The 22,778-nt window shown below is 41.2% G+C and overlaps 1 protein-coding gene across 3 annotated transcripts in view; it reads right to left on the bottom strand.

Annotated features, from left to right (window-relative positions):
- The window catches only part of LOC139557661 (bis(5'-adenosyl)-triphosphatase-like), a 341,590-nt gene that overhangs the window by 301,235 nt on the left and 17,577 nt on the right, over positions 1–22,778 (bottom strand). For all 3 annotated transcript variants that reach the window (XM_071372762.1, XM_071372748.1, XM_071372754.1), the window contains one exon: positions 22,217–22,303. The gene's annotated coding sequence lies outside the window, so the exon portion shown is untranslated. The remainder of the gene's footprint in view (positions 1–22,216; positions 22,304–22,778) is intronic.

Raw genomic sequence — 22,778 nt, 5'->3', positions numbered from 1 at the left:
GGGTGGGTACGTTAGTTTTTGTATTGTCTAGGGTTTTTTGTAAGTCTAGAGTTTTTGTAGGTCTAGGGATTTGTATGTCTATGATGGCCTGATAAGGTTCCCAATCAGAGGCAGCTGTTTATCATTGTCTCTGATTGGGGATCATATTTAGGTAGACATTTTCCTTTTGGTGTTCGTGGGTTCTTGTTCTATGTTTAGTTTCCTGTCTGCATTACTCATATTAGCTTCACGGTTTTGTTTTTGTTAGTTTGTTCAGTGTGCGTTCTTATAATAAAGAGGAATGTACGCTTACCACGCTGCGCCTTGGTCTCCTCCTTTGGGATGAGTTGGACCGGAGAGTGAAGGAAAAGCAGCGAACAAGTGATCAGCATAGGTGGGAACTTCTTCAAGACTGTTGGAAAAGCATTCCAGGTGACTACCTTATGAAGCTGGTTGAGAGAATGCAAAGAGTGTGCAAAGCTGTCATCAAGGCAAAGGGTGGCTAATTTGAAGAATCTCCAATATAAAATATATTTTGATTTGATTAACACTTTTTTGGTTACTACATGATTCCATGTGTTATTTCATAGTTTTGATGTCTTCACTATTATTTTACAATGTAGAAAATACAAAAAATAAAGAAACACCCTGGAATGAGTAGGTGTGTCCAAAACTATGTTTCCATTGAGCATCGAAAATCCGGTGCAAAAGTTTCAAATAGTAATAACAAAACTAACATTCTAATGATCCAGAGATGTATAGTTCCCCTGGATAATAGGGCTTTGAAAGTGAAGGAAAGTCCAAGGACACAGACAGGAATGTGCCAGTATGAATGTTACAAGATGACTATAACATTTTACTCATAGTCCAAGAGCCTGTTCAGACACACAGAATGTGTGGTGACTCAAAAGGTATGCATGTATACCAACGGAAGTGTGTTTGTATAAGCGTGACTCACTCACACATGAGCTATGGCTGAAAGTAACCTGGGCTGAGTGACAGTGTGGAATGACTGTGTGTGAGAGAAGCTGCAGTGACAGGGAGATGAGAGACACGTCAATCAACCCTGAGCTGAGCTCTTCCCTCTGCTGGCCCAGTCCGGTATGGACCCCAGACACACAGAACAGAGCTCTCTATGGACTTGTTCTAATAATTTACCATGCATCACGCTTCTTTCCCTGAAGTAATCATAGGTCTGAGAGATGTTGAAACTGTTAAATAAATACATTCTCTTTTGAAAATGTCAACACCTTCATCAGGTTTTCTTCATGTTCATCCATTTATTTTAATCCGTTTATATTTATATACTTTTCATTTTTCCTGCAAACCTTGATAATGCACACAATGGGGAATGTAAAACAGTGGCATGTATTCAGCTGGATTCAGATACATCTAGTTGGTGTGTATGAGGCAGGGTGACTAAATAGGTGAGTTGTACAGTGCATTACAGGTCATTATCCAGGTAGCCAGAGAGCCACTCCACATCCATTTGGCTGATTAGGGCTATGAATAGCCTAAATACTGATGGGCAGGGAAACTCGCAAAGCAAAGGAGGGCCTGCTTAGTCCAACACGAAAGAGTGAATAAAAAAAGTGTTGGTATCTACCTGTGTTTATAATCAGGGGTGTAACTTTCACTGGGGACGGGGACGGGGGACATGTTCCTCCCCACATTCTGAAATTTAATTTTTGCCCTCCCTAGTGTTATCATTGGAATGTGATACCAAACATTAAAAAAACTTTGTCCCCCCACTTCTAAAACCAATCAAAGTTGCACCCCTGTTTATAATGCATGCAAAGTGTATTTGATCCAAGGTTTATTGTGTAACTTGCTCTAGGCTAAACATTCAAGAGTCATAGTGACTTGAATGCTATACATGCAAACGCAATACAAACAGATTTGCTGTTCATAGAACATGGTGCTGCTGTCGCTAACACATACCTTCTTACTACTAAAAGTATCGAAATTGACCTGGTTAAAATAGATGAAATGTCATTGCTAGTCAGACAGTAAACAAGAGGCTAGACAGACATGGTTTATGAAGCCTGAGCATTAGACAATTAAACAGGTCACTAACCAACCTATGCATGTTGTTTGCTGCAGATTGCATCTCTGAAACAACCTTTTTATGGACGCAGTGACCTTGGTGAACATGCCCACATTCAATCTATGATACTTGTCCTGTTCTCTGATATACTAGGCAAGAGCGCATTATGTTGCACAATAAAAGCCTATTCATACCTTTAGAAAACTAACCACATAATTTTGTTGTGGCATGACCCATAGGGCTACTTTCAGTCCAACTATATGCCGGATCTGACGTATATGAAATACCATATTGACACCCTAAAGGGAACAGATACAATACACATGTTCCTGTATTGGTTTTGTCATGACACTCAGTAGTGGATTGATGAGCTTGTATGTTTGAGAGCATAAAAAGTGAATCAAATAAAAAGCATATTCCAGTAACCCTTCTATGAGCCTCTTGTTTATAACGCACAAACACGCTTGCGGCGCCTATCCTAGGACTACTGCCTATCACCTCACGGTGAACTATAAAACATGCTATAAGCATTTATAGTATATAATGGTTCCTTATACAATCACCACCTTCCGGAGACACCTTCAGGAGACACCTGAAACCCCACCTCTTTAAGGAATACCTAGGATAGGATAAAGTAATCCTTCTAACCCCCCCCCCCTTAAAAGAGTTAGATGCACTATTGTAAAGTGGTTGTTCCACTGGATATCATAAGGTGAATGCACCAATTTGTAAGTCGGTCTGGATAAGAGCGTCTGCTAAATGACTTAAATGTAAATGCAGTGAATTCGGAAATGATTCAGACCCCTTGACTTTTTCCACATTTTGTTACGTTGTAAAATGGATTAAACTGTTTCCCCCCACATCAATCTACACACAATAACCCATAACGACAAATCAAAAACAGGTTTAGACATTTTTCCAAATTAATAAAAATAAAACAATACTGATATATCACTTTGCTGAAGCACCTTTGGCAACGATTACAGCCTCAAGCCTTCTTTGGTATGACGCAACAAGTTTGGCACACCTGTATTTGGGGAGATTCTCCCATTCTTATCTGCAGAACCTCTCAAGCTTTGTCAGGTTGAATGGGGAGAACCGATGCACATCTATTTTCAGCTCTCTCCAGAGATCTTCGATCGGGTTCAAGTCCTAGCTCTGGTTAGGACATTCAGAGACTTGTCCCAAAGCCACTCCTACGTTGTCTTGGCTGTGTGCTTAGGGTCGTTGTCCTGTTGGAATGGGAGGTCCTGAGTGCTCTCTAGCAGGTTTTCATCAAGGATCTCTGTACTTCTCCGTTCATCTTTCCCTCGATCCTGATTAGTCTCCCAGTCCCTGCCACTGAAAAACATCCCACAGCATGATGCTGCCACCACCATGCTTCACCGTAGGAATGATGCCAGGTTTCCTCCAGATGTGGCACTTGGCATTCAGGCCGAAGACCTCAATCTTGGTTTCAACAGACCAGAGAAACTTGTTTCTCATGGTCTGCGAGTCCTTTAGGTGCCTTTTGGCAAACTCCAAGGGGGCTTTCATGTGCCTTTTACTGAGGAGTGGCTTCCGTCTGGCCACTGTACCATAAAGGCCTATTGGTGGAGTGCTGCAGAGATGGTTGTCCTTCTGGAAGATTCTCCTATCTCCACAGAGGAACTCTGGAGCTCTGTCAGAGTGACCCAGGCCCTTCTACCCCAAATGCTCAGGTTTTTCCAGGCGGCCAGCTCTAGGAAGAGTCTTGGTTGTTCCAAACTTCTTCCATTTAAGAATGATGGCGGCCACTATGTTCTTGGGGACCTTCAATGCTGCACACATTTTTTGGTACCCTTTACCTGCCTCAACATAATCCTGCCTCGGAGCTCTACGGAAAAATGGGTGTTGCTCTGACATGCACTGTCAACTGTGGGACCTATAGAGTTGAAGTTCGGAGGTTTACATACAACACCTTAGCCAAATATATTTAAAATAAGTTTTTCACAATTCGACATTTAATCCTAGTAAACATTCCCTGTCTTAGGTCAGTTAGGATCACCATTTTATTTTAAGAATGTGAAATGTCAGAATAATAGTAGAGAGAATGATTTCTTTCAGCTTTTATTTCTTTCATCACATTCCCAAAGAGACAGAGGTTTACATACACTAAATTAGTATTTGGTAGTATTGCCTTTAAATTCTTTAACTTGGGTCAAACGTATTGGGTAGCCTTCCACATGCTTTGCACAATAAGTTGGGTGAATTTTGGCCCATTCCTCCTGACAGAGCTGATTTAACTGAGTCAGGTTTGTAGGCCTCCTTGCTCGCACACGCTTTTTCAGTACTGCCCACAAATTTTCTATGGGATTGAGGTCAGGGCTTTGTGATGGCCACTTCAATACCTTGACTTTGTTGTCCTTAAGTCATTTTGCCACAACTTTGGAAGTATGCTTGGGGTCATCATGATTCCTTCCTCATGATGCCATCTATTTTGTGAAGTGCACCAGTCCCTCCTGCAGCAAAGCACCCCCACAACATGATGCTGCCACCCCCGTGCTTCACGGTTGGGATGGTGTTCTTTGGCTTGCAAGCCTTCCCCTTTTTCCTCCAAACATAATGATGGTCATTATGGCCAACAGTTCTCTTTTTGTTTCATCAGACCAGAGGACATTTCTCCAAAAAGTACGATCTTTGTCCCCATGTGCAGTTGCAAACCGTAGTCTGGTTTTTATGGTGGTTTTGGAGCAGTGGCTTCTTCCTTGCTGAGCGGCCTTTCAGGTTATGTCGATATAGGACTCATTTAACTGTGGATATAGATATTTTTGTACCTGTTTCCTCCAGCATCTTCCCAAGGTCCTTTGCTGTTGTTCTGGGATTGATTTGCACTTTTCGCACCAAAGTACGTTCATCTCTAGGCGACAGAATGCATCTCCTTCCTGAGCGGTATGATGGCTGCGTGGTCCCATGGTGTTTATACTTGCATACTATTGTTTGTCCAGATGAACGTGGTACCTTCAGGCGTTTGGAAATTGCTCCCACGGATGAACCAGACTTGTGGAGTTCTACCATTTTTCTTCTGAGGTCTTGGCTGATTTCTTTTGATTTTCCCATGATGTCAAGCAAAGAGGCACTGAGTTTGGAGGTAGGCCTTGAAATAGATCCACAGGTACACCTCCAATTGACTCAAATTATGTCATTTAGCCTATTAGAAGCTTCTAAAGCCATGACATCATTTTCTGGAATTTTCCAAGCTGTTTAAAGGCACAGTCAACTTAGTGTATTTAAACTTCTGACCCACTGGAATTGTGATACAGTGAATTCTAAGCGAAATAATCTGTCTGTAAACAATTGTTGGAAAAATGACTTGTGTCGTGCACAAAGTAGATATTCTAACCGACTTGCCAAAACTATATAGTTTGCTAACAAGACATTTGTGGAGTGGTTGAAAAATGAGGTTTAATGACTCCAACCTAAGTGTATGTAAACTTCCGACTTCAACTGTATATACAGGTGCGTGCCTATCCAAATCATGTCCAATCAATTTAATTTACTACAGGTAAACTCCAATCACGTTGTAGAAACATCTCAAGGATGATCAATGGAAACAGGATGCACCTGAGCTCAATTTCGAGTCTCATAACAGAGGGTCTGAATACTTATGTAAATAAGGTATTTCTGTTTAAAACCTGTTTTCGCTTTGTCATTATGGGGTATTGTGTGTTGATGGATGAGGAATATTTTTTATTTAATCAATTTCAGAATAAGGTTGTAACATAACAAAATGTGGGGGATTTTTTTTTTTATACTTTCGAATGCACTGTTTACTACACAAACAACTACTCTATACTAATATACCTAGTTACAATGCTTTATAAACTTTCTGTGGCTCACAGAAAGTGTTAAGCTAACCATGTTTCTTCAGTGTTTGCTTTTTCTACACTGAAATAAAATATAAACCCAACATGTAAAGTCTTGGTCAAATGTTTCATGAGTTGAAATAAAATATCACAGAAATGTTCCATACACAAAACGCTTATTTCTCTCAGATTTTGGGCACAAATTTGTTTACATCCCTGTTAGTGACCATTTCTCCTTTGCCAAGATAATCCATCCACCTGACAGGTGTGGCATATTAATAAGCGGATTAAACATGATCACAACACAGGTGCACCTTGTGCTGGGGACAATAAAAGGCCACTCTAAAATGTGCAGTTTTGTCACAACACAATGCCACAGATGTCTCAAGTTGAGGGAGAGTGCAATTGGCATGCTGACTGAAGGAATGTCCACCAGAGCGCTTGCCAGAGAATTGAATGTTCATTTCTCTACCATAAGCCACCTCCTACGTCGTTATAGAGAATTTGGCAGTACGTCCAACCGGCATCACAACCGCAGACCACGTGTATGGCATCGTGTGGGCGAGCGTTTTGCCGATGTCAACGTTGTGAACAGAGTGCCCCATGGGGTTATGGTGGGGGCAAGCATAAGCTACGGACAACGAACACAATTGCATTTTATCAATGGCAATTTAAATGCACAGAGATAACTTAACGGGATCTTGATGCCGATTGGTGTGCCATTCATCCGCCACCATCACCTCAAGGTTCAGCATGATAATGCACAGCCCCATGTCGCAAGGATCTGTATACCTGAAAATGTCCCAGTTCTTCAATGGCCTGTATACTCACCAGACATGTCACCCATTGACCATGTTTGGGATGCTCTGGATCGACGTGCACGACTATGTGTTCCAGTTCCCTCCAATATCCAGCAACTTCGCACAGCCATTGAAGAGGAGTCGGACAACATTCCACAGGCCGCAATCAACAGCCTGATAAACTCTTTGCGAAGGAGATGTGTCATGCTGCATGAGGCAAATGGTGGTCTCACCAGATACGGACTAGTTTTCTGATCCACGCCCTTACCTTTTTTTCAAGGTATCTGTTACCAAGAGATGCATATCTGTATTCCCAATCATGTGAAATCCATTGATTAGGGCCGAATGAATTTATTTGAATTGACCGATTTCCTTATATGAACTGTAACTCAGTAAAATCTTTGAAATTGTTGCATGTTGCGTTTATATTTTTGTTCAGTATAGCTCCCTCCCTGACTTTGCAGAGGCAGACAGCCCAGCTGTCGAGGACAGACTCAGACAAAAGGCTTTCACCCAGAAACCTCCAAGTCCAACACACAGACCCAGCTTTGTAATGAGATGCTGTGTGTGTGTGTGTGTGTGTGTGTGTGTGTGTGTGTGTGTGTGTGTGTGTGTGTCTGTGTGTGTGTGTGTGTGTCTGTGTGTGTGTGTGTGTGTGTGTGTGTGTCTGTGTGTGTGTGTGTGTGCGCGTGTGTATAGGGGCTTTTAAAATGTCACTGACAGCTTATAGTACATCAGCCCTCCCTGTGGATGGCCCACTGGCACCTATTTAACCAGGATACACCCTCAGGCACATTCACCTGCCTTTACACTGTCACCTCCTGTACAAGGGTCTGCTATCACAAAGGCTGACAAAACCTTGATGCAATACTAGAACAAAATGACATTTACACCACAACAGCCTCAGACAACACAGAACCTTTCATGGATAACATTGATGCCCAGGACCCTGGTTTGACAAACACTGAAAGTATCAATGATTTCATAGAGAGCTTCTATTCTAGGCTCAACAATTATTATTGTTTGTAGACAATATCACAGAATGAATTTATCGAGAATGAAAAGCATGAAAATGTGAACAAAGTATTCACTGTCACAAAATCAGAAGGATGACAGTTCAGTGGTGGTTAGAACTGTAGGGCAACTAAAGACATAAACAACATCAGTTCAATAAGACCTGTCTGTATGCTGCTAAAAGGCCTGAGGGTGCTTGATAGGGGGCATGGAAACCTTCACCCTCTGCCATAACATACGGTTGTTTACGTTATACACAATAGTAATTTGATCACAGTACTTTTTTCTCTATGAAGAATGAAACCATTGTCTTACAAATATAGAAAGCAAAACGTAACCATAAAGGTGATGCATTTTGAGATCCATTTCCTTTGTGTGTGTGAAGAGACGGTATGAAATGTGTGCAGCCTGGTCTGTACAGACCGTGAAATAAACAGTGTAGTGTGGTGATACAGTGATGCCGTAGGGAACTGGGCCTCAACTACACCTTATTAGCGACCTGTCTGCAGTAAATGTTGAACTTGATCTCCACAGGTTTGTTGTGGAGATCAAGTCAACTGGTCAATCACACCTTTCCCCCTTTAGGACTAGACAACTAAGTGTTTTAGAATCCTATTTGAAATGCTTAGTCTAATGTAAACAGTGCACTGAAATCAATCCAAGGCAAAAGGGAAGCTTAATGTTTGAATGTTCATTTCTGTGATTATCTCTTTCCCTCTGAGTTTCTATTCTCAGAATTCTCACAGAGAATCATGTCAGTCTCCATCTGAGGAAAACCACCGTGGGTCTAAGGGTGGGTGTTACACATTGTTGGTGAGGCCACTTTTCCCCTCACAATATACTATAAAGCGCTTTGAGACCATGTGAAAAGAGCTATATAAATGCAATCCATTATATAGATGCAACCTATTACAAGTGAGAGGCCTAGCGCCTTGACTGTGTGCCTGTGATACCCACTACTCTGTGGGAGGAGACCCTGGGGAACATTCCCGCCTGCCCTCTGTGTCCTTTCCCGTTGAGAAGAGGACAAGGTGGTGCTAAACTATCACCGCTGCTCTTTCTCTCTCAAGTTACTAAGTCTGGAATGTTGCTTTTTTTCTAATACAAATAACATTGCTTACATTGTTGTCCAGACATTACTGTAGTGTAAATTGTAGGGAAAAGCGCATTCCGAATATAACAAGATTCTGTCTGACTGCAGTCCATAGGCTGATACACATTGAGTGGTAATCAATCCATTGGCTGAGTCATGTTACTAAAGGCACACATTACATCAGACAAAGCATATTGATTTGACCTGAGCTGCATCTGTGGAGCAGACCACTCTCTTTACACTTTATATAATTACACATTCACGCTAATTGGAGGAGCAGTTTGGATATTAGACTGAAAGGATCCATATTTGACCATTAATGCAGAGTTTTAAAGCAAATTTGTTTAGCAAATAAAAAAGTGAATGGGAGTCACACAGTGCAAGAGAGACTAGCAGACACTGTCTGAAATGTAAAGATGTGCACTCCATTATTTCACATAGTTCAATAAACATAGTTTATTTCACATAGTTCATCACTGTTTAATTCAAACATGTGTAATGTAACACAGAAGTACCAAGTGCACCAAGAGTCCAACCAAACATAACTACAGTACATTTGAGCATAGTGAGGGATTGTCTCAACCCATCAATCCTCAACAACGAACACTAGAACTGGGTCTGTATGTCTTTAGTCCATCCAGTTAATGCCTAAACATTGTTTAAGTGCAACTTATAACAATACTTGTATTCCTTAAAGGAAAAGTGACATCTTCTGTAGAGTGGAATTCACAACAATGGTAAAAGGCCCTGCTCAAATGTGTTGCATTGAAACAACAGCCACGTCCTCGTCTGTTCTGTAACGAGGAGCTCTAGTGCTGAGGAAGGAACACATTGTATAGTTATCTGCTGAAAGCTGTTGTTTAATATTCATAAAGCCAGTCCTATTTTAACCGCAGCCAGTCTGACAGCTACAACTGCGCTCCTCTGCCAACTGTGCTTCTCATCTTCATACCTCAAGGCCCTGACTAGCAAAAGAGGAAGGACAACAGTGACAGCCTTGACATTTGATGCTAGCACTCAATGTAGAATTTAATCCATGGCATTGTTGAATACTCATTTATAATTGCCTTGAAGGGCATTCTAGAGCGTACATTATTTCCCTATATCACACGGCATATCAGCACGGTAGAATTCAATGGCTATAATTAATTCTTAGGGACAGATCAACATTTACTGGGGGGAGAGGCTGGTCCAACTCAAGCTGTCATAAAAACAAAATGCACCCTCCTCTCCAAAGTTACAAATATTTTCACATGAACCTCACCTTATACTGTAAAATGTATTTAACACCCTCCCCCCTCATATAAACTCAAAATAATGTTTACCATAAAAATAAAAAGTAGCGTCCCTGTGTTTATAAACGTGGATATAGACTTTGCCACTTCAGCATGCTTGTGGCCCAGTCGATGCCACGCAGGGCTACGGGCCAGAAGGTTGAGGGTTCACCGACCACCACAGACGAGCCGGCTGCAGACAATGATCAGCTAGGGGGAATCTAATTTCAACAATTTGATGCCATATTTATATAACTACATAAAATATATGCAACACAATTTCCACCAACAAGTTTCTGTGCCAATGTACCGCACAGCCAATAAACAAAGCATACTGACTTCGGGCACTTCAATATCATGGTTTGTGTTTTCAACACCAAAATAAATAGACTATGTCAATCTCGACAAACAGAAAATATATCCCTCCCTACCTTGTGGGCTTACCCAGTATCGAAGGCTTGGCAATCTCCGAATGTCATTCAATTGACAATCTCCGAATGTCATTCAACTTTTTGGTGTTTTGTAACAGATGTATTTTTTAGATTCTTCAAAGTAGCCACCCTTTGCCTTGATGGCAGCTTTGCAGACTCTTGGCATTCTCTTCACCTGCTTCAACCAGCTTCACCTGGAATGCTTTTCCAACAGTCTTGAATGCTGCAGAATTTTTTTGGTACCCTTCCTCTGAACTGTACCTACACACAATCGTGTCTCAGAGCTCTACGGACAATTACTTCGACCTCATGGCCTGGTTTTTGCTCTGACATACACTGTCAACTGTAGGACCTTACATAGACAGGTGTGTGCCTTTTACCCGCTGCCATCATGTCCAATCAATTGAATTTACCACAAGTGGACTCCAATGAAGTTGTAGAAACATCTCAAGGATGATCAATGGAAACAGGATGCACTTGAGCTCAATTTCGAGTCACATAGCAAAGGGTCTGAATACTTATGTAAATAAGGTATCTGTTTTTGATTTTTAATACGTTTGCAAACGTTTCTAAAAACCTGTTTTCGCTTTGTCATTATTGGGTATTGTGTGTCGATTGACGTTTTATTTAATCCATTTTAGAATAAGACTAACTAAACAAAATATGGAAAAGGTAAAGGGGTCTGAATACACTGTATACAGTGGGGAGAACAAGTATTTGATACACTGCCGATTTTGCAGGTTTTCCTACTTACAAAGCATGTAGAGGTCTGTAATTTTTATCATAGGTACACTTCAACTGTGAGAGACGGAATCTAAAACAAAAATCCAGAAAATCACATTGTATGATTTTTAAGTAATTAATTTGCATTTTATTGCATGACATAAGTATTTGATCACCTACCAACCAGTAAGAATTCCGGCTCTCACAGACCTGTTAGTTTTTCTTTAAGAAGCCCTCCTGTTCTCCACTCATTACCTGTATTAACTGCACCTGTTTGAACTCGTTACCTGTATAAAAGACACCTGTCCACACACTCAATCAAACAGACTCCAACCTCTCCACAATGGCCAAGACCAGAGAGCTGTGTAAGGACATCAGGGATAAAATTGTAGACCTGCACAAGGCTGGGATGGGCTACAGGACAATAGGCAAGCAGCTTGGTGAGAAGACAACAACTGTTGGCGCAATTATTAGAAAATAGAAGAAAATAGAAGAAGTTCAAGATGATGGTCAATCACCCTCGGTCTGGGGCTCCATGCAAGATCTCACCTCGTGGGGCATCAATGATCATGAGGAAGGTGAGGGATCAGCCCAGAACTACACGGCAGGACCTGGTCAATGACCTGAAGAGAGCTGGGACCACAGTCTCAAAGAAAACCATTAGTAACACACTACGCCGTCATGGATTAAAATCCTGCAGCGCACACAAGGTCCCCCTGCTCAAGCAGGCGCATGTCCAGGCCCGTCTGAAGTTTGCCAATGACCATCTGGATGATCCAGAGGAGGAATGGGAGAAGGTCATGTGGTCTGATGATTCAAAAATAGAGCTTTTTGGTCTAAACTCCACTCGCCGTGTTTGGAGGAAGAAGAAGGATGAGTACAACCCCAAGAACACCATCCCAACCGTGAAGCATGGAGGTGGAAACATCATTCTTTGGGGATGCTTTTCTGCAAAGGGGACAGGACGACTGCACCGTATTGAGGGGAGGATGGATGGGGCCATGTATTGCGAGATTTTAGCCAACAACCTCCTTCCCTCAGTAAGAGCATTGATGATGGGTCGTGGCTGGGTCTTCCAGTATGACAACGACCCGAAACACACAGCCAGGGCAACTAAGGAGTGGCTCCGTAAGAAGTATCTCAAGGTCCTGGAGTGGCCTAGCCAGTCTCCAGACCTGAACCCAATAGAAAATCTTTGGAGGGAGCTGAAAGTCCGTATTGCCCAGCGACAGCCCCGAAACCTGAAGGATCTGGACAAGGTCTGTATGGAGGAGTGGGCCAAAATCCCTGCTGCAGTGTGTGCAAACCTGGTCAAGAACTACAGGAAACGTATGATCTCTGTAATTGCAAACAAACGATTCTGTACCAAATATTAAGTTCTGCTTTTCTGATGTATCAAATACTTATGTCATGCAATAAAATGCTAATTAATTACTTAAAAATCATACAATGTGATTTTCGGGATTTTTGTTTTAGATTCCGTCTCTCACAGTTGAAGTGTACCTATGATAAAAATTACAGACCTCTACATGCTTTTTAAGTAGGAAAATCTGCAAAATCGGCAGTGTATCAAATACTTGTTCTCCCCACTGTATATAGCCTATATATGGGAAGAGAAGCTGAGGCCTAACCCCAGAGATAGAGATATGCCGGTGGCATGCTGCAACACTGACATGCATTTCTTTATGTCAGATGGATACTGCGTCTGCTATACAGATAAAAACGTACAGAAGGAGGGTAATTCGTTCATTTTTTTATAAAGATAAGCATTATATTGTTAAATTATAGGACTAAAAACAAGACCTGAAACAGTCTTCCTCACCTCAAACTCAACTGTTGGAGTCAGTCTGAGCGCCGGGACACATTGCCTTCGTATCATAGGGTACATATTAGGGTAATAACAAAAGTAAATAGAGCCATTGTTTACAGAGCTGCCAACTCTCACGCATTGGCTGTGAGACACACGCATTTGACCCTCTTCTCCCGCTCTCACGGCACGCCGCATTGAAAATTACTGCTTTTATTTTTCAAACTCATCCAACTTTTCAACTGTGCTCCAAATCGTTTTGGAATCGGAGCATTTGCGCTTGCAATTTAACATCACGAGCAAAACCTTTATCATTGTCCTGCACTGTGAACTGCGGCACACTGAAGCATATGATTGGTCTAGTTATGTAAGGGATCAATGGGATTGAATGCATGTTTTAAAGAAACACCACTCAAGATAAGAGCCGAGCTGAATGGAGAGCGAGAACGTTCGCTGTGGAGTTTATAGAACTGTAAAAAGAGTCGCATGGTAGGGCTGTTTTATTTACAATGTTGTCAACAAAATGTGGTTGCTTTTACTCCCGTCGCTATTGCAGAATGCAGCCTATTGACAGAATGTGCTAAAGTCAATTTAATCCACACTTACATTAGTCTACTCGTTTGGTGATTGGCATTAAGGTTGTGACAAAGAAACGGAAGCAGAAAGACCTACAGTATGTTTTATCAAGTTTGGTAAAGTGAGCTGATTTATAACTATGAAAATGATTTACTCAAATAGATTGTGAACCCAAAAATGTAAGTTTGATTCCATACAAAGTTTGATTCCATACAATAAATATAGTATGTCATCTTGTCTTCTGGAGATGTTATCTATTTACTTTATTTAGTCTGATCAGTGGAACAATTCTCATTCTTAATGGGGCTAAAATATATGGTAATTACTGTGCTTGTCAGCAAGAACACGAATGTTATTCCCCACACTTATTATTCCACTTCTTCCCAATGTTGCCAGTGTAATCACATATTTGAAATCTCATATGCCTACTTGTGTCTTTGAAAATTAATTATATGAGACTATGTATTTTTGCAGGCCTTCGTGGACAGTTTTGAATATATCATACACATAAGCATTGGATATTAAATTCTCCAGGAATCAAACAATTTTGGACATTTTAGTATTGTGCACATGCTATATATATATTTTGTCTTTGTAGAAGAAGACGATGTCAAGGATCTTTAACTAGTAGGCATAAACCACCGGAATATTGATCCATTAGATTTTTCTTCAAGGTTTGGTGACTTTGAGAAATTAATTGGTTATAACAAGAACATTTTCAAACACCCAGCACTTGGTAAACATAGACCAGGGGTGGCCAACCCTCCTGGAGAGCAAGCAGGAATTTCTTCCAGACCTATTTTAAAGAGATAGTTCACCCAAATTAATAAATACAAAATGTTGTGTCCTTACCTTGAAATCAGTCTATGGACAAGGAGATTGAAATCTATGATTTGGTGACCCTCTGCCATCAACTATTAATATTTCCTGTGCAAAGCACTTTCCACAACTTTCCACCTGAGAACAGGGATTAATCCCTGCTTCCAACCCTCCCACTGTTTCTAGCATTTGCCGGTATCTCCATCTCATTTCATTACTGTCTGAATAAAGTGTTAAACCACCTTAAAAAAAAATATAAGATTTTTGCATACTTTAAATTTCATTCCCCAAAATCGCAAAGCAACAAAGTTGTTCAATTTTGACTGTTCATTTAATGTTCAAAGCATCCTGAATACACCTGACCTGTGATTTTTTCTTTAAAAAATTTCCATCCTGGTCATAGGCCTAAGCCATGTAAAGATATGTAGAACGCATAGCCTCTCGTTGATTATCCTTTGCATAGTCCTCTCCTACAAATAACAACAGTGGGACAATAAAACACACCCAGGACTGTCACGCTCATTATAAGGAGTGGACCAAGATGCAGCGTGGTATGTTTCCATCCTTTATTTTGGAAGAGAAACTAAATAACAAAAACAATAAAGCGAACAAACGAAACGTGAAGCTCAGAGTAGTGCTCACAGGCAACTATACCTAGACAAGATCCCACAGAGCACAATGGGGAAATGGCTACCTAAATATGATTCCCAATCAGAGACAACGATAAACAACTGCCTCTGATTGGGAACCATACCAGGCCAACATAGAAATATAATTCACCTAGATAACCCACCCTTAATCACACCCCGACCTAACCAACATAGAATAAAAAGCTCTCTATGGTCAGGGCGTGACAAGGACAACACTTTTTTAACTGAGTTACAGTTTTCACAATTCTACACATCTAAAATCATCTATGCCACTGAGAAAGAAAAAGTGACTGAATATCAACTCACATCATATGCATGTCCAAAATTGTGGCGTATAAGACTGTATGGTTTCATACCATCTTCTAATGAGCTGACATGGAATGATGCACAATGCTGTCTTTGTTTAACTGCAATTCATGTGCAGACTACTTCTCACAGTGAGTGATCCATCCATATGTTTATAGGCCTACATTCCCTCCGAATACAGAACACAGTAGCTCAGTGGCCGACAGTGGGGAAGATGGAATGAGATGGATTTTGGCCGACATTCTGCAAATGTTCTCCTCAATGAAACATTTGATCTCAAAGTTCTGTTCACAAAACTAGAATCTGTTATGAACAGAGTGAACTAGTTTTGCAGACTTTACCCTTTGCCAAAGTTTTTTTTTAAATGCATTGTTTGTAAGGAGTGCAAAGGCGAATTGAGTTATTGCCCACGCGCACTTCAGAGTAGGCGTTCCCTAACGGAAATATGCAAATGTTTGCTAGAATGTGCCAATAGAATCTCCCTAGCTCGTGACTGGCTCTGCCCACCTACTTGCTTGTTCTGCGCACTATGACTAATATGTTCCAATTTGAAACAACAGGCTGTGGTTTATCTTGGTTTACTTACAAAAATATTTGGTAGTAGTGTGAATAGCACCTGAGGCTCAGTGGAGTCCGCCTGGCTCAGCTCCTTGAGGGAGATGGTACTGACAATGCCTCGCAGCAGAGGGGTGTCCTCACCGATAACACGCAGATGGCGAGAGGACGAACGCCCACTCCTGGCTCTTGCCATTTATCTGGACAGCTCTACAGGTGGGGCTGCGCTTGCATCCTCCACAAAGAGCACCCGCATCAAAGGCAAAGCAGAAAACAATGTGGCCGCTCATGAAAGGGAAGACAGTGATTTCACTTAAGCCGTGGTCAAGAGAGGATACTTCCCTCTGTTTATGAGCCAACGCACCAGAGTCCAGCAACAAAAGGAGACGGGGGGGGGGGGGGGGGGGGAACCACCTTTATGAGGCACAGCCTTGTTTAAAAATGAACCATGCATGCATTGCATGTGGGATGCACTTAGCAAGGACATTTTTATGATCATAAAAAGCTAAACGGAAACCTCAAGTGTCTTATGTATTTCCGTTTGTTTCACACAGATGAACACATTGTACACTAGTGCATGGTTCCCCAAATTTGGCCTGTGGGTGGTTTCAATTTCCCCCCATGTTCTTTGAGCAATTTATATATATATATACAGTACCATTCAAAAGTTTGGACACACCTACTCATTCAAGGGTTTTTCTTTATTTTTACTATTTTCTACATTATAGAACAATAATGAATCAAATCAAATGTATTTATAAAGCCCTTCTTACATCAGCTGATATCTCAAAGTGCTGTACAGAAACCCAGACTAAAACCCCAAACAGCAAGCAATGCAGGTGTAGAAGCACGGTGGCTAGGAAAAACTCCCTAGAAAGGCCAGAACCTAGGAAGAAACCTAGAGAGGAACCAGGCTATGAGGGGTGGCCAGTCCTCTTCTGGCTGTGCCGGGTAGAGATTATAACAGAACATGGCCAAGATGTTCAAATATTCATAGAGGACCAGCAGGGTCAAATAATAATAATCACAGTGGTTGTCGAGGGTGCAACAGGTCAGCACCTCAGGAGTAAATAGTGAAGACATCAAAACTATGAAATAACACATGGAATCATGTAGTAACCAAAAAAGTGTTAAACACATCAAAATATATTTGAGATTCTTCAAAGTAGCCACCCTTTGCCTTGATGACAGCTTTGCACACCCTTGGCATTCTCTCAACCAGCTTCATGGAGGTAGTCACCTGGAATGCATTTCAATTAACAGGTGTGCCTTGTTAAAAGTTAATTTGTGAAATGTATATTCTTCTTAATGCGTTTGAGCCAATCAGTTGTGTTGTGACAAGGTAGCGGTGATACACAGAGGATAGCCCTATTTGATAAAAGACCAAGTCCATATTATGGCAAGAACAGCTCAAATAAGCAGAGAGAAACGACAGTCCATCATTACTTTAAGACATGCAGGTGAGTCAATTCGGAAAGATTTCCAGAACTTTGAAAGTTTCTTCAAGTGCAGTCGCAAAAACCATCAAGCGCTATGATGAAACTGGCTCTCATGAGGACCACCACAGGAAAGGAAGACCCAGAGTTACCTCTGCTGCAGAGGATAAATTCATTAGAGTTAACTGCACCTCAGATTGCAGACAAATAAATGCTTCACAGAGTTCAAGTCACACATCAACATCAACTGTTCAGAGGAGACTGCGTGAATCAGGCCTTCATGGTCGAATTACTGCAAAGAAACCACTACTAAAGGACACCAATAATAAGAAGAGACTTGCTTGGGCCAGAAACACAAGTAATGGACATTAGACTGGTGGAAATCTGTTCTTTGTTCTGATGAGTCCAAATTTGAGATTTCTGGTTCCAACCGCTGTGGCTTTGTGAGACGCAGAGTAGGTGAACGGATGATCTCTGCATGTGTGGTTCCACACCTTGAAGCATGGAGGAGGTGGTGTGATGGTGCTTTGCTGGTGACACTGTTGGTGATTTATTTAGAATTCAAGGCACACTTAACCAGCATGGCTACCACAGCATTCTGCATTGATACGCCATCCCATCTGATTTGCGCTTAGTGGGACTATCATTTGTTTTTCAACAGGAAAATGACCCAAAACACACCTCCAGGCTGTGTAAGGGCTAATTGACCAAGAAGGAGAGTGACGGGGTGCTGCATCAGATGACCTGGCCTCCACAATCACCCAACCTCAACCCAATTGAGATGGTTTGGGTTGAGGTAGACCGCAGAGTGAAGGGAAAAGCTGCCAACAAGTGCATTCCTCATGAAGCTGGTTGAGAGAATGCCAGGAGTGTGCAAAGCTGTCATCAAGGCAAAGGAAAGCTACTTTAAAGAATCTCAAATATATTTTGATTTGTTTAATACTTTTTTGGATACTACATGATTCCATATGTGTTATTTAATAGTTTTGATGTCTTCACTACTCATTATACAGGTATGTTGTGAATAATGTGTAACCAAGCAAGACTTCAGTGACATCCGCAAAAATATGCATGCAAGGCATATGAAATGGCATGTTAAAGTTCGCCTCAGATCAAATGCCTTAAAAAATACAATGCAGAAACGGCGTGAGCTTTTTCTATGTAATGATACTCAGACTCCATTCAGCTCTCCAGAATGCCCCATATGAAGCTGAGGTAGAAACGCACCAGGGAAGCTAGTGACAGTCAACTAATTTCCTTGAACAGGAAGAGCCATCCATTCTAATGTCATCACACTCTGAAAACTCCTCCCCTCCTTGCGTGACAAGTGTTTTCCAAATGCGAGGCACTCTTAAAACCAGCCACCATCCTTTCACAGCAGACACAATTATCTCTAAAACCAATCTGTCTATGTACAGTGCTTTTCCCAGACCCCTTCTGCTCACAGTAATAGTGCTTAGGGGAACTGACTGAAAATAATTGATATTTCCCAGATCTGGCCAACAAAGGTTGGTTATTGTGTTTATACAGTGTCACTTGGCTTTCATGTTGCATGTCAGACATTCCTCTTCCTGGAGTCCTGGTGAGTCACTCCAGATGACTTGTGTATATGTGAGAAGGCTGTGTCAAGGCCATATTATCCTGTAATGTCCCGTCCCCTCCCTCTGCATCTCGCTGTTCTTCCCTGACTCGGCCTGACACTGTTGTATTATTGACATAGAGTTAATAGGATAAAGGCCACAGTTTGGACATTCTCAATACAATTATTCCCAAAACAAATAATTGTATTTTGGGCAGAGAACAGGGGCATTACTGTAACTGCACTCGCAGTGGGAAGGCAGAGAAATCTGATGGTGTCCTCGGTTACAGTACATGACAGAAAGAGACTACTTGTAGGCTTGTTTTTGAACAGATGGGTGTTCCCTGAAAGTAAAGGCTGCCTCCCTGAACTTCAAATGAAAACTGAAAGTATCCACGTGTAAAAGCCTACTAGTTACACATGGTTTAGTTTAAAACAAAATTGCTGAGTACATGCAGTATTATCCGTTCACTCATCTGCAAATACTGAAACCTCTTTGGTAAAATCCTCTACCTAAACTAAATCCCCCAGCTCTAATTTCATGGAAGAGTGTTAAAAATGTTGTTTTCACTAGGCGATGGACAGTTCTATAGAAAATCTGAATTTCTGCTGGAGTTGGAGAAAGCTTTTAGTCGTGATTTAAGTGCTGCAGCCGTTAATGCATAAACCACCTATTTGACACCAGAACCAAGTTTAATCTCCTTTTACTTAAAAGTGGTGATTTTAATAACTACACTTTAAGACATACTCCCGTTTTACATAATGACTTGGATGTGCTTTCAATGTATTATAAGGGAGGTTTAATGGAGAGAAAAAAAATAGATAAAAGTGAAGCCTTCAGAGATCCATTTGAAATAAGTGTGGAATTACCTGCCATAAAGCTGTCAAGCATTCTAATCTTAAGATTCCAAACTAACTTTGAAATAATAACATCTGAGTGAAGTAAAACGAGCCATTGACTGTCCCCAAGGATATTCTTTATCTCTTTCCTAAATGTATCATGACACAGAATAATGTCTATATATGATCTATCACCACTCCAAAAAGCTATAGTGATAAATAACACAACGGAAAGTGATTTTGAATCTGATCATATTCTCAAATGCCTGTGACGGCCATTGTACTACAGTACCTCTAAACACACTTTCTGCCACATCAAAAACACCCAACATGGTGCATTCATGGAATGCTGCCATTTCTCAGTGGTGTTGAATGTCTAGTGCTCTCATAACAGATTGTACTTGGGGCCTGAGTAGATCTATAGATGAGCCTTTTTCCATGCAGCATTACGTTAGAACAATTCGTCCTTACCTAACAAATAGAATTTAGATTTTGGAACATCTACTACTATTACTGACATGACATGCTCTTAAACACATACTTGAAGTACAATCCAGGAATAAAGAAATGGCAGGTTGTGTCAACATGACCTGTTGGAGCGATCAAACAGAACTGTGGTGCACTGAGGCTGCCGTCTAAGAGGTTATTCAAGTGGGTAAAAGTCCCCCTCGATTCCCAGATGTGGGTGTTGCATTAGTCCGGCCCATCACCCAGGCATGAGCAATTACCCAGACATAGTAGAGGGAAAATGATTATCCCCATCATCTCAATAATAAAGGTCAGAGCAGTCCATTCCAGTCAACACACACAGTGAAACAGATGCAAAACACACACAACCAATAATCAGTTAACATTCTGACGCTAACAGAGGTATAATAACAAATCCTTAGCCTTCGCCTTAGTCTCTGATATATATTGCATGGGTAAATAATAGCCTTGGACAATGTCATCTTTCTCAATGCAAGTTTACGTCAATAGACAGAGCGCAGCTCTCCAAAGGGGGATGTACTATAGACTAATCAAAATTAGTCAGGCAGCATTGGTGGTTCCTGGGTAAAGAAAATGTCAGTATGAGGTAGGACACCTTAGGATTATTTGAGCACCTAAACGTGAGAAAGGCAAGAGATTTCTACAGACATTCCAACACATACAGTATAGGCAAACATGTCTTAATCAAAATCTCTATGTCAACCCAAGCTGCACATTATGCTAATAATAATCATATTAATAAACTGCAGCCTATATGAATCAAGCAGTGATGGTTTTCAATCTGGGCAAGAGGAATTCATGGCTATAAAAACCCTAAATATTACAGTGATAGTTAAATGTTTCCCAGAAAGGCATTCCTGCATGAAAATGATTATGCCAATTATGATTTCAAAATGCACTAAATGAGTGATAATTACCCCAGTTAGGGCCCTTGCAGTAAACATTTCGAGAGCCCTCCAAATGTACCACAGCAATCAGTGATTAGTAACACAGGCTATTATTGCCCATTTTTAATCAGTTCTGCTGTGCAAAACACAACCTACAAGACCTAATCTTGTGCACATAACTCTGACTACATTAATGACAATGGTCGATTTGCTTAAAGTTTCTGATGGACTAAGTAGTACATTTTAATCTGTAGTTTAGTCCTGAGGGTAACAGCCTTACAGCCAGATGTGTTCATTTGCAGGTCTAGGCAAATAAAACATTGAGGGAGGTTAAGATACACTGCTGCAAGGGGCAGCAAATCAAACATCTGTTAACTGGGCCTACCCCAGCGCCACAGCTAGGCTTGGATCCACCAGAGCTAGTTTAAGAAATGGCTCCCTCTGGACAGGCATGGGATTGAAGACCAGCTGTGCAGTAGTTAGCACAGGCCACAGAGAGTGGCATATAGCACCACCAACAGACACCATTCAGATGGTGATTTAACATGCTATAGCACCCACCCTATGACACTATTCATTAATAACTTCCCATCCCCAACATCAGATATGCATCCACATTTCTCCCCTTTTTCCTGTGAGGGGAGAGAGAGCACGTTCTATTAGAGCCTGCTATTAAGATACAGGGCTTTGCAAAGCAGCACTGTCACCAGCATGCACATCAGCAAATAAAAGTAATTCAAAGCAAACTGAAACTGGTTTAGTTAAAAACATGTGATTCAATAAAGAAAAATAAAGCATTATTCTCCCTCCTGTGTAAGTGCTGTGTAACTCTACGTAGGAGGCAGCTGAGGCAGAGGATGACCAGAGACACATTGAGCAGAGCAAAAATCCTCTTGGCTGAACTTATCTAGCCCAGTGTTCTCTACATACAGTCAGCAACAAGAAAACAAGACAAGAGGCAACACAAATGTTGCTGTTGGCTTTATCTGTAATCAACATGCTTACATCCCCTGAAAAAACGGCAGGGGAGGAAAATCAATGATCCAGGCCAACTTTATTGTCAGAGAGAAGCAATAAATACACTTACCTTCAACCTCGCTTGCTTCTCACGGTCCCAGGGTCTGGTAATTAGAGAAGGGAGGGATGGAAGGAAGGATAGAAGGACAGATGGAGGCTGGAACACAAGGAGAAGATTACAAGATGATGAGTTTCATTACAGACAGCCTAGGTCTAATGATACTCCTCTGTCACTCAAAACAGTAACTCAAAGATGCCTGTAAGTAAACACATTGGCTGTGAATTGGGATACTGCAGATCTGAATATAGATACTGTATGTGAGAAAAAACACAGAGGTTGTTGGTCTGTATGGTTTGTTATAATAATGCTTATTCTCAATAAGGTATATAGGACTTGGGTTCATGGATGTATGCTTTACTGTCAATGTATCTTAAGGTGTCTGACATTAATTGCAATACCTCTAAATAAAGATGTTTCAAAGTAAATTGAAACGTTGCCATTATGACAATTTTAAACAAAAAACTGTAACGTATAGCTATTTTTTGACATATCATGTCGCAATGTTCAAGTGGTATGCCGAATGAACGCCATAAACAATTAACATTGGATTTGGTTCAGCAGTGGGGCAGAT

This window comes from Salvelinus alpinus, chromosome 2, assembly GCF_045679555.1.
Source record: "Salvelinus alpinus chromosome 2, SLU_Salpinus.1, whole genome shotgun sequence".
Classification (NCBI taxonomy): Eukaryota; Metazoa; Chordata; class Actinopteri; order Salmoniformes; family Salmonidae; genus Salvelinus; species Salvelinus alpinus.
The sequence above is the reverse complement of the archived record's forward strand: the minus strand, read 5'-3'. Positions and strand labels throughout refer to the sequence as shown.